The following is a 12,341-nucleotide window of genomic DNA, read 5'->3' as shown; positions in this document are numbered from 1 at the left end:
CTAATAAAATTTGATATGCTAAACAAATTTCAATAGCACATAAGAAAATGCTAAAACAAATACCAATAGCAGGAAATTAAAAAAAGACACATGGTATGTGCTATAAGTTGTCCATGGAAAATCAATTGGTAGCTTCTAGTGAATATCAAAATATGTTTATAGTGCACTAAGAAGGCTGAGTCAAAAATGCTGTTCTGAGTTCTAGGCTAACCTCAGTGGTTATGTAGTGAGTTCCAGGTTGGTTTGGTTTACAGCATGTGAAACTATCAGAAATAAGCATGAAAGAGAAAGAAGAAAAGGAAGACAATAAGCTTCAAATGTGAGGAATAAGGGTAAACATTGAACAATTGGATACGTTTTTAGAGTTTGTCAAAGAAGTATGTCCATGGTCTCTTGAGGAAGAAGTGGATAATTTTAAAATGTGAGAAAGAGTTGGTAAAAATTTACAGGAACACTATATTATGCTTTTAGACCTATAAAGGTTTATATACATATTTTGTTTGTGTTTGTTGGCTTTAGTTAAAGATAGTTTAGACACTACATATTTCATGTATTGTCAAGGTTTCAAAACTGCTTCTTTTTGTGTTGCCTATCAGACTGTTTGTTTGCTTTATGACCGTCATGTCAAATTTTATGTCTATGTCTGTAAATTTGATTGATTGTTTAAACATTGTTTCATTTCTCTATATGAGAGAGGGATAAGCTTTACCTGCTGCCCAATTTTCTAAACAACTCTGGGGCCCATCATGGTACGCGCAGCCAATGAGATAGTAAGAATACTGCCTCCGTGGTGCCGTCCAGCACTAGGCCGGCCCTTAGCGGGGCCTGGACCCAAGCGCAATAGTAGCCCATGGGGAAAAAGCCCAGGACTGGAGAGCCTATGGGCCATCATGTTTTAAGGGTTCTGCTACTGGCTGCCTGTGGGGTAGAACAGGGATGGCTGTGAACATGTGGCTGATCAGAGAAGTACAGTCTAAGGGATAGAGTTTTCTTGCTTACTTTTTGCTTGTAAGAGACTAACCATTTTCCAAATTGCTCTAGGGAATAGACTTAATTCCAAACTCCTTAGCTACAAGGTATTTATAATTTTCTTGTTTCTTTGCTTAATTTTTACTTGAGATATCTAAAAATTTTTAGATTCTCAAAAAAGAGAGATAAACTAGTTTTGTCCTTGGAAGTAGACATTTATAGTGAGAGTTTCCAACTTAGATCAAACTAGCTAAAGAAGCCCAGGGCTAGAATGTCCTTGGGTCAGATAATTTCACAGACAGTGCTCCTAGCTTGACTTTTACAGAACAGAGATGGCTACAGACAAGTGGCAGGTTGGAGAGGTGTAAATAGGGGGCTTATAGTCTTCTAAACTAGCCTAGAGAATGGAGGTAACTGCCTACCAATTAGAATTTTCTTGTTTCCTTGATTACTTTTTGTTTGAGATATTTAAGATTTTTTTTTACTAGAATTGAGATAAAATAATTAAACAAAGTGTGGTGGCACATGTCTTTAATCCCAGCACTCAGGAGACAGAGGCAGGCAGATCACTGTGACAGGACATGGTGGTGCATGCCTTTAATCCTAGCACTTAAGGATTAACACAGGCAGAACCCTTGAGTTCCAACCTGGTCTCCACAGGGTGTGATCTGCTCATAAGCTAAGTTACTTTCAGAGATGTAAGTTAAATTAATGAGACTATACAACTTATGGGAGCATTGCAGCCAGGACTGCCCTCTCCTGTGGCTGTTCCCAAGGATATTTTCAAAATTGTCATACATCTTAAGGATTGTTTTTTCACGGTTCCCTTGCATTCAAAAGATTGCCATTGCTTTGCTTCCAGTGTGCCTTCTGTGAATTTTAAAGAACCAGTTAAGAGATATCATTGGTGGTTTTTGCCTCAGGAAATGGATAACAGCCCTAAAGTATGTTAGAAATTTGTAGCTACAGCTTTACAAAAGGTTAGAGAAAAAAAATGTACTGATTTATATGTCATTAATTAGATGGTTGATATACTTATTACTGGAAAGAATGGACAACAATTGCTTTTGTGTTATGCTTTTATGGAGAACCAATTATGTCATTCTGGTCTGCAAATAGCTCCTTAAAAAGTTCAAAAGGCTTATTCATATTTGTAGTTGGAATTTCAGTTTTTTCCTTCTCAAATAAAACATCAAAGTATCATCTTGAGAGTGGATCAGTTAAAGAGTTTAAATGATTTCCAAAAATTGCTTGGTGATATAAATTGGCTTAGACATTATTTAAAATTAACAACTGGAGATTTGAGGCCCTTATTTGATATTTTACAAGGAGATTCCTCTCCAAATTCACCCCAGGAGCTTACAGCTGAAGCTAGGAAAGACTTGGCATTAGTGAAAGAGGCTATCTCCCATGAATTCATAACCTATACAGATTATGACAAGCCTCTAGGGTATATTATCATGGGCACACATACTACACCTACTGTAATGTTCTGGCAAGGTGCTCATATTATGTGGGAACATTTGCCATCTTCTCCCAATAAGGTAATAGTACCATATTATTTGGCTGTTGCAAAGTTGATTCATAAAGATAGATTGCAAGGAAGAAAGTATTTTAGCAAAGAATCTGATTTTATTATTCAGCCATATTCCAAGGAACAGCAAAATTGGCTGTCTGCTAACATGGATGATTGGTTGTTGATTTGTACACAATTTTGTGTATATACTATTTTCTCTCTAATAGGCATATCCAGTTTTTAAATGAACATCTAGTTATTTTTCCCGAGATAACTCAATTTCAGCCTGTGAGCGATGGTTTTCAGATTTTTACTGATGGGCTTTCTAATGGAAGAGCACATTATAGTAGAAGGACAGACTATATTATTCCTACTACTGCAAAGTCTGCTCAGATTGCTGAGCTGCAGGCTGTACTACTGTTTTCCAACATTATGCCTTTTGTTACTTTAATTTATGTTCAGATAGTGGCTATGTAGCAGAAGCAGTTCATCACCTAGAAACTGCAGGACAAATCCAATCCCAATCATGGGCTAGTGGATTATTTTCTTAAATCCAGATGGCTATTCAAAGGTGAAAATATCCTTTTTTATAAGAAATTTAAGAGCTCACTCCGATTTACCTGGATCTTTGGCTATAGGTAATGTGTTAGCAGGTGCAGCTACTAAAAATTTGGTATGCTTTACAAATGTAGAAAAGTCTTGAAAAGCGTATGATTTGCATCACATTAATATCAGAAGTCTAAGACTTCAATATAGGATTACTAAAGAGCAAGCTCGAGCCATTGTGAATGCATGTGCCACATGTCCTCAGTTTCTTCCTGTACCATATCTGGAAGTTAATCCCAGAGGACTGGTCCCTAACCAACTTTGGTAAGTGGATGTTATTCATGTACCTGAATTAGGAAAGTTAAAATACGTTCAAGTATCTATAGATACATATTCTGGATATTTGATTGCTTCTCTCTAATCTAGAGAATCCACAACAAATGTAATCGCCCACTGACTGTCTGCCTTTTCTCACACTGGTGTACCTAAGGCTATCAAGACAGAAAATGGCTCAAGGTACATCAGCAAAGCTTTTCAAAATACTTGTGACTTTTTCCATAAAACATATTACAAGTATTCTTTATATTCCTCAAGGACAAGGTATGGTGGAACAAGCTCATTCTACCATAAAAACTTATTTACAAAAAGTAAAGAAGGAGGAACTTTACCTTGAATCACCTAAAAATGCTTTGAGTCACATTCTCTGTTCTCTTTATTTTAAATTTTTTACTGCTTGTTGACAAAGGAATTTATATAGGCAATCGATTCTGGCACAGCAATACTCAGTCATCCTTCATTAGAGTGACATGGAAGGATCCTTTAAGTGGAGAGTGGAATGGACCTGCCCCTGTATTAATATGGGGTTGAGACTCTCTTTGTGTTTTTTCACAGGAACATAGTGCTGCACACTAGCTATCTAAGAGGCTTGTGCATCAAGTGGATGCTGGCCCTGGGTGAATCTGCTGATGACCCTGAAATCAGAGGTGAAGCTTCATTGGACACTTATTCCTGATCCTTCTCTTCTTCAACCTGCTTCTTGGGATAAGTTATGTCAACAACACTTACTTCCTGATTTCCCTGTGTTTGAGGAGGAAAGGAGAACTCAAGTTTTCCAGTACATATGAGGCATCCTCCTTACAGACCTGACTATACTTTGGAGATGGTGCTTTGCAGAGACTGCTGGAGTATTTCCTTTTCAGAAGCTCAGATTTTAAGCTTCATAAGTAATTCATCCTAATTGTTAGGGTCATTTTTATCTGAAGTACTGTGGAGAACTGAAAAGTGACTTGTAATGTGTTGTTAAGTGGTAAAATCTGTTATTATTCTATTTTTATTCTTGTTTCTACTCTTATTTTTGCCACTGATTTACTAATATTGTTTATGCCGTAACTAAGAGGTTGGCAATTTGAGATGATGAAGCAAGTTACAATGTCATGTTAGATTTCCCCAGACTCCGGGTGAGTAGGAAACAGCTAGATTCACATTCAATATAATCTCTTTAGAAATAACAGTATTATACAACATGGATTATCCTTGGCAGGGATGGCAAGGCTCAAAATTAGCCTGTGCCTTCTTTCCTTTCTAACACAGTTCGTGTTTCAGCAATCGCAGCTGATTCAAGAACAAGCACATGGCATAGAGCTCAAAGACACTGCCCTTCTTCATAGGTTGATATGGAGGTAAGCCAGAGATGGGTAGGAGTGAGTCTGATCCTTATCTAACCTAAGACAGTCTATGAATGATGGAATTCATGTGCCAATGATGGGTAAAGAAAAGTGGTCTACTCAATGACCTAAGATGGGCGCTTCATAATTTTATTTTAGAAGGGGCACATGTGGGGAGCCCTGCCAAATTCTGCCATGTTATACATCCCATGCTTAGGCTGTACATTGTGACCTTTGAGTTGCTGACCTTTGCCAAAGGAGGTCTTGTGTACTAGGCTATCCTTGAATTATTTACCTTTGAAAGAATTAGGGAAGTACCTACAGGGAACTACCCAGAGGATCAAGGAACTTCTTAAAGGGAGCTGCTCAGAGAAATAGGAGATTCTTAGAGGCAGCTATTCAAGCCATTGTATTCATGACTTGGGGCTAGGGAGAGTGGGATTAGAATAGATCCTATTGACCTTGCTCTCTATATATTCATACTAGTCTGCATTAATGAGAGTCTTGATCAGAAATTTCAAGTCTTCACTCATTATTTCTTACATCTCTGTACTCCAATTTCAATCCTCACTCCCTCTGTCAGTTGAAACCTGGTTCAAATTGTCCCATGGTCTGGAACACATCAAGTGTTTTTTGAGTTGGAGAGATCAGTTTGCCCTCTGCTTAACACACACCTTGTTGCAAAATAGTGAACATTTTTTAATCTCTAGAGACAAACTCAGCAACATGGGTATTGCAAATCTTGCACAAAACACAGTTGTTAAATAGTACCATGATTGTGTCACTCTGCCAGAAGTCATGATTTTTTTTATTAACATCCCTACTTTCATGTAATAGTTTGCCTCATGATTTCTGACACCTTTATAATGAAGAAGTAGTTTTGAATTGTGTCACAGTTTTTGTAGCAAATCTTCATACAAGAATTCTAAGTAGGCAACACTGACCCCTTTACCATTGAGCTCTCAATAAAGGGGCATGGTTTCTCATTTTCAAATCTCTTCCATGCTCCAGAATTTTTCTGTGTGTAAGGTACTAATAACTTTAGGAAAGATTTGTTTTAGTACAGTGTTCATATAGTTATGTATGTTCTTTAAAATATGGAGGACTTATTAATGTAAAATTGCCTATAGTTTCTTAAAGAATTCATAAGTTCAATGCCGTTCTAATAAGAATTCCAAGGACCTTCTTTAAAAACATCAAAAACAAAAGAAATTACTGTTATGAAGCTTAAAACACAGACAACAATAATGGCTTACCTGATTGTAAATTATTGCTACAGAAATATAACCAGCATGCTACTGCACAAAGAGAGACTTGTAGATCAGTAGATTAAAAGATACATATATAAGGCCACACAATTAAAAATTACTTAGTTTTAACCAAGATTGAAAAAATATCCTTTGGAAGAAATACAGCATCTTCAAAAAAAGATGACATTGGAGAAACATGGATTTCAAAGAAACTATATCCTGTTTCTCACAGTGTACAAGTTCAACTCCATACGGATGATGGATTTCAACGTTAGAACTAATATCATGAAAATACTGGAAAAAATTCATCAAGTAAGTGTCGAATTATAGGCAAAGGTAAGGATTATATGAATGTGACTTCTGTAGCACAAAAAACCAACAATCAACAAGTAGGCTCTCACAGAACTAAAAATCTTCTGAATTACAAAAGAACTATGATAAGAATAAATATGTAGTCAAAAGGATGATAAAAAAAAATACTAGGTTACATCCATCAAAGTATTGTAATCAGTTTGTGGACAAATGAATGGAACTAGAAATAATCGTACTGAGTGAGTTAACACAGAAGCTAAAAGACTCACATTGTATATACTCACTTATAATCAGGCACTAGCCCAAAAGGCATGTCCCATGAAAGTCTTCACTTACCAGAGATTGGGATAGATGTGAGGACATCCTACTGTGACTATAGGAAGGAGAAATATAGAAGATGGGGAAATAGAAGGATCCAGAGAGTCCTAGAAGTCTTCAAGAATATCGCAACAGATGGATTGGGGCCCAGGGGAGGTGCTAAAACTATTGCATTAACCTGGGACAATACAAGTAGTAAACATTGAGCCCCTACCCTGATCTATCCAATGGACACACATTCTCCACGGTTGTGTGGAGAGTAGGGACTGACTCAGACATGAATTATGTTGCCCCATATTTGATGACTTCCCCTTGATAGGGAGGCAGGGTGGCACTCAAAGAAAGAATAAGTAGGCTACAAAGATCAGACTTGATAGCCTATGAACATATAGTGGGGAGGAGGTGGCAGTGCATCATAGACCTAGGGGATGGGAACAGGCTGAAAGTGAGAGGGAGGGAGGAATGGCAGGATACCAGGTATAGGGTAACAATTGAATTATAATCTGAATAAAGTTATTCAATTATTTTTTCAAATTAAATTAAATAATAAAAAAGGATGAATCCAAGGTGAGATCATCAGACATGGTATTGATCACATACTGTGTCTGATCTGCAGAATAGCATTGACTGCACAGTCACCAAAGGACCATACTGAGAGCTCCAAAACACAGTGCTGGTGTTTCTTAGCACTCAGAGGAAGGATAACAGGCTACTAAGAAGAGACTTGATACCCTATGAGCATATACAGGGGAAGGAAGTCCCCCTCAGTCATTGACATAGGGGAGGGGAGTAAGGGGGAAATGGGAGGGAGGGAGGAATGGGAGGATACAAGGGAGGGGATAACCATTGAGATGTAATATGAATAAATTAATAAAATTAAAGAAAAGAAAGAAAAGGAAAAAAAAAGAAAGAAGGAAATCCTGTCAAGTGAATTTTCCATGCCCTCCCACTAAAGGACCATGGAACCATGGTCCTGTGAGCCCCCAGGTACCCAGGGCTGTCACTACTGCAGGAGCTGATGCTTTTCATGTTGCAGCCAGGCACAGTGCAGGCCAAGGAGATGGCATTCGGGGAAGGGGTTTTAATCAAGTCAAACCCAAGTGTCCACTGCACTGCCCACACAACAGGTCTCATAAACCTCCTCTCATGCCCCTGGACCATGCCATGTGGACATGGGAGCAGGCGAGCCTACCCTGCCATGATGACACATGTGCAGGAGAGCAGGCCATGAGAACACAAAAACAGGTAAGCTGGCCATGCCCTGATGACATGGTAGTGGGTGAGCAGACCATGCCCTGATGACACAGGAACAGGAGAGCTGGCCCTTCTCCAATTACACAGGAGCAGGAGAGCGGGCCCTGCTCTGAGGACAGGAGAGTGGGTGAACAAGGCCTCCCCTGATGACTTGAAGGCAGGGGAGTGGGCCCTGACCTTATGACATGGGAGTGAGTGAACGACCCTGCCATGATGACCTGGGATAGGGAGAGTTGGCTGTGCTCTGATCCAGAGCTCTGAGTAGAGCTCACCTAAACAGCTACCCCACGTATGACCAGATGGGACACATGAAGTGGCAGGACCTGCAGATTCAAAGATTAAGAATCTCCTTGACACATGGCTACAAATGGGATATCTGACAGCAGACCCAGTGAGGATCTGGTAACAATAGTGAGGGACTCAAACAAAATGTATGATTTGTAAGAATGAACATTTGAAAGTAAACATATGTGGACAAAAGGCTATACTTCTGTGACAAGATTATTTATTTGTCTGTTTGCTTTATTTTACTCGGGGGAGGAAGGGATTTTGGTGCATGACGTGTACATCATAGACATTCAATAATAGTAAAAAAAAAAACAAACAAACAAACAAAAAAGAACAGGAATTATGCTTGGAGGAACCAAAGATGGATAAGAGAAGCTGTGGTTAGGAACAGTTATTATATTTTGGGTTTCAAAAGAAGAATATCAGAATCTGGTCAGCATTTGGGAAGTCCACAGCTCCCCTAGGGCCTGGGAACTTCAACTTGGTTAAAGCCTGTGAAAAAAAAATGGATGTCATGTTGTTTAATTTTGTGTGGCAAATTGATACAAGCTAGAGTCATCAGGGAGAAGAACTTCAGTTGAGAAAATGCTTCCATGAGATGCACTTGTGAGGCATTTCTTCCATCAGTAATCAGTGGGCAGGGGGTGGGAAGCAGGCCTTTGTCAGTTGTGTGCCCTCCCGGCTGGAGGTACTGAGTTCTAAAATAAGGCAGGCTATATAAGCCATGGAAAGCAAGCCAGTTAACAGCACCCCTCCATGTCTTATGTATCAGCTCCTTCCTACAGGTACCAGCCCTTCAGCGTTCCTGTAGAGACGCGCCCCAGTGATAGACCATAATCTGGAAATGTAAACTGAATAAACCATTTTATAAAAAAATAAAAAATGAACAGTCCAGAAACTCACGCTGGAAAATTACTCTATCTTCAACAAATGAGACTGGCCCATCTGGATATCTGCTTGTAGAAGAATGAAAATAGATTTATGTTTATGACCCTGCACAGTACTCAAGTCTAAGTGGATCAAAGACCTCACCATAAAGCCAGACACGCTGAACATGAAATATAAGAAATGAGGCAAATAGCCTTTACTACATTTGCACAGGAGAAGGCTCTGTGAACAACAACAACGACAACAAAAAGCAAAACAAAAACAAAAAATCAATAGCACAGGCACTAAGATCAACAATTAATAAACAGGATACCATGAAACTGAGAAGCTTCTATAAAGCAAAGGACAACATCAATCAGACATGGAAGCAATATATTAAATGGGAAAAATTCAACACTTTCAGATAGGGGACTAATATCTAAAGTATATAAAGATCAAGAAACTAAAGATAAAAGTCCAATAATCTAACTTAGGGTGAGGTACAGGTCTAAACAGAAAATTCTCAGTAAAGATAATTCAAATGGCTGAGACAAAAAGAAAGAAATGTTCAACAATTTTATCCATGAAGAAATGCAAGTCAAAACTACTATGAAATTGTGTCTTATATCTGTCAGAATGGCTAAGATCAATAACACACTGACAGCTCATGCTGGAGAGGATGTGGAAGGGAAACTACTCTACTGCTGATGGAGGAGCAAACTTGTATAGCCACTATGGAAATCACCATGGTGGTTCCTCAGAAAATTGGTAATTAATCCATCTGAACCTGGCTGTACAACTCTTGGGCACATAACCCAATGGAACAAGTATACTGAAAGTATAGTTGCTCAAAAATGTTCATTGCAAGTTTATTAATAATAAGAAATTGGAAACAACCTAGATGCCCTTCAGCTGAAGAATGGATAAATAAACTGTGGTACATTGTACAACCGAGTATTACTGAGATGTTAAAAACAAAGTCTTCATGAAATTTGCATGTAAGGGATAGAGCTAGAAAAAAAATCATCCTGAGAGAGGAAACACAGACACAAAATGACAAATAAGTTATATATTCACTCATATGTGTACATTAGCTACTAAAATAATTGATAATCAAGCTACAATCCCAAGACCCAGAGAAAAGTAAAGAGGAGGGCAGTAGCGGGAAGCACTGGATCTCCCTGGGAATGAGGAAGAGAATAGATTCTGAGTATTGATTGGGGGTGGAAATGGAAGCAGGAGGGGTCAGGTGGAAGTATGGCATGATAAAGTGCACAGAGAGAAAGTTGGAGTTAGAGAGCACTGGGGTGGGGGGGGCATATAGGAAGCTTGTGAAGTCAAAACTTTCTAGAACCTACGAGGGTGACTCGAGTGAGGACTCCCAGTAAAAGGGGAACCCAGTTTGAGCTTGTCATCATTTGTAGCCAGGCAACACCTCCAGTGTAGCACTGGGTTACATTTTGTTGAGCTGTTGGCCAAGAGGGTCCTGTTGAGATATCTAAATCATCCAGGATAATGCTAGAAAAGATGGTAATTCTCTGACATTGGAGCTTTATTGGTGAGAACAACTTCTACTCAGCTCATTGAATATGGAGAGGTCAAGCTGGTGTGCGCTTGGAGCCTTCTCTGCTACATTCTAGGCTCTGTGATGCAAAAAGTTTATTCTATATGCCAAGGAAAGAGAAGCCTATACATTAACTCAGCCAGAAAACCCTATAGCTACAATCATCCCTTCCTAAAAGATGTAATCGGATTATGATGACACAAAACAATTCCAAATGGCCAACCAATGTTTGCTTTATCTTGAGTCCCAGCTCAAGAGAGGAAACCCAGGCCTTAAACTGCATGAATGACCAAAAACAGGAGACTGGATAGCCCAGAGACATAGGGTAGAAGTAAACATGATTGGCAAAAAAAAAAAAAAAAAAAAAAAAATTAAATCAATGAAGTGATTCCTAATAATATTCTTCTATACTGATAAATAAGTGCCTTGTCCAGTAATCATCAGAGGGGCTTCCTCCAGGGTGGAATAAGATCAGGCGCAGAGACTCATAGCCAAACATTATGCAGAGAGTCAGAAACTCAATTGCAGGTCTCTATCAGGCCTCTCCCCTCATAGATCTGGGAACCCTGTGGAATACGGGGAGGAAAGACTGTAGGAGTCAGAGGGAATGGAAGATACCAGGATCAACTAAGCAGGGCTCACATGGGCACACAGAGACTAAAACAGCAAGCACATGGTTTGACTCCAGTTTCTCTGTGTTATATTATGGTTACTGTTTCTTTTTTGTCCTGTCTGGCTGTTGTCTCTTGAAGATCTGCTCTCTCATGAAGAGGAAATTGAGGGGTTGTCGACCTAGCAGAGATGGGATGGGGGAGCTTGAAGGAGTGGATGGAGGGGAAGACTTTTGATGATATATTGTTATAAGGGAATAATTTATTTTCAATTATTAAATAATTAGAGGATTAACATTCTGGGAAAAATAAAAGGAGGCGACCTCAGAAAACACAAACCAAACAACCATCTCACCAAGGAAGCATGGATTTATTTCATTTCAAGCATCTCATTGTTTGGCCCATGATAAGGAAGAAAGAATACTGGCTTTCTTTCTTTTGTGTGGATGTTGGTATAGGTTGCATCTGGTGGTAACTGCATGGTGGTAACTGTGAAGGAAAAAGGTAGAACATAGGTCAGGGAGGCATATAGTCTTTGTTATGCACCCCTAAAGCCCAATAGTAACCAATGTAGTTCCTGTTTCTTTACGGTTTCACAGCCATCCAAGACAAATTCCAGCTAAGAAAACTATTTTAACATGTGATTTTTCAAGAAGCAGTTCAAAATGAATAGTATACAGATAAGGAAGAGCGTGCTAAAAAATAGATTATTACAATTGACATGCAAAAGGTTATGAGAACGTAATAACGACATATGGTAAGACATTATAGTTCTGTGTATTGGAATGAAGGTGAAGGAAATATAGTATATTTCATTATATTCCAAGGAAATTTGGAAGTCATCAATAAATCAATCTTATAAAAGCTTAGAAAATATTTAAAGCTTCTCACCTAAAAATGGTAAATCATCACACAATTTCTGAGCTGACATCTAAATTCTTTTTCCCTTAAATTTGCCTGAAAAACAAAAGACAGTGATAGAGTCTTCAAATGGCAAGCCTCAGAATATGGGCAGGGGAGGTTTGTACTAGACAGGGACTATCCCGGCATATAAGATGAATTCTTTGTGTTATAGGCATAAATTTAAACAAATTTAAACAAAAAATGCAATCTGTTTATGTAGCATAAATTGCCTTTTGTTTAGAAAGGGAAATGTTAGAATTAGAACAATTAACCTTAATG

General features: G+C 38.7%; 1 long non-coding RNA gene across 3 annotated transcripts in view; it reads left to right on the top strand.

Annotated features, from left to right (window-relative positions):
• Positions 1-4,358, top strand: part of LOC311602453 — an 88,906-nt gene extending 84,548 nt beyond the window's left edge. For all 3 annotated transcript variants that reach the window (XR_014780759.1, XR_014780760.1, XR_014780761.1), the window contains one exon: positions 3,923-4,358. This is a non-coding gene — a long non-coding RNA (uncharacterized lncRNA). The remainder of the gene's footprint in view (positions 1-3,922) is intronic.
• The last annotated feature ends 7,983 nt before the right edge of the window (positions 4,359-12,341 follow it).

The sequence above is a fragment of the Acomys minous genome (genome assembly GCF_964271855.1).
Source record: "Acomys minous genome assembly, chromosome: 7".
Classification (NCBI taxonomy): domain Eukaryota; kingdom Metazoa; phylum Chordata; class Mammalia; order Rodentia; family Muridae; genus Acomys; species Acomys minous.
This window is presented reverse-complemented; position numbering and strand designations above follow the sequence as displayed.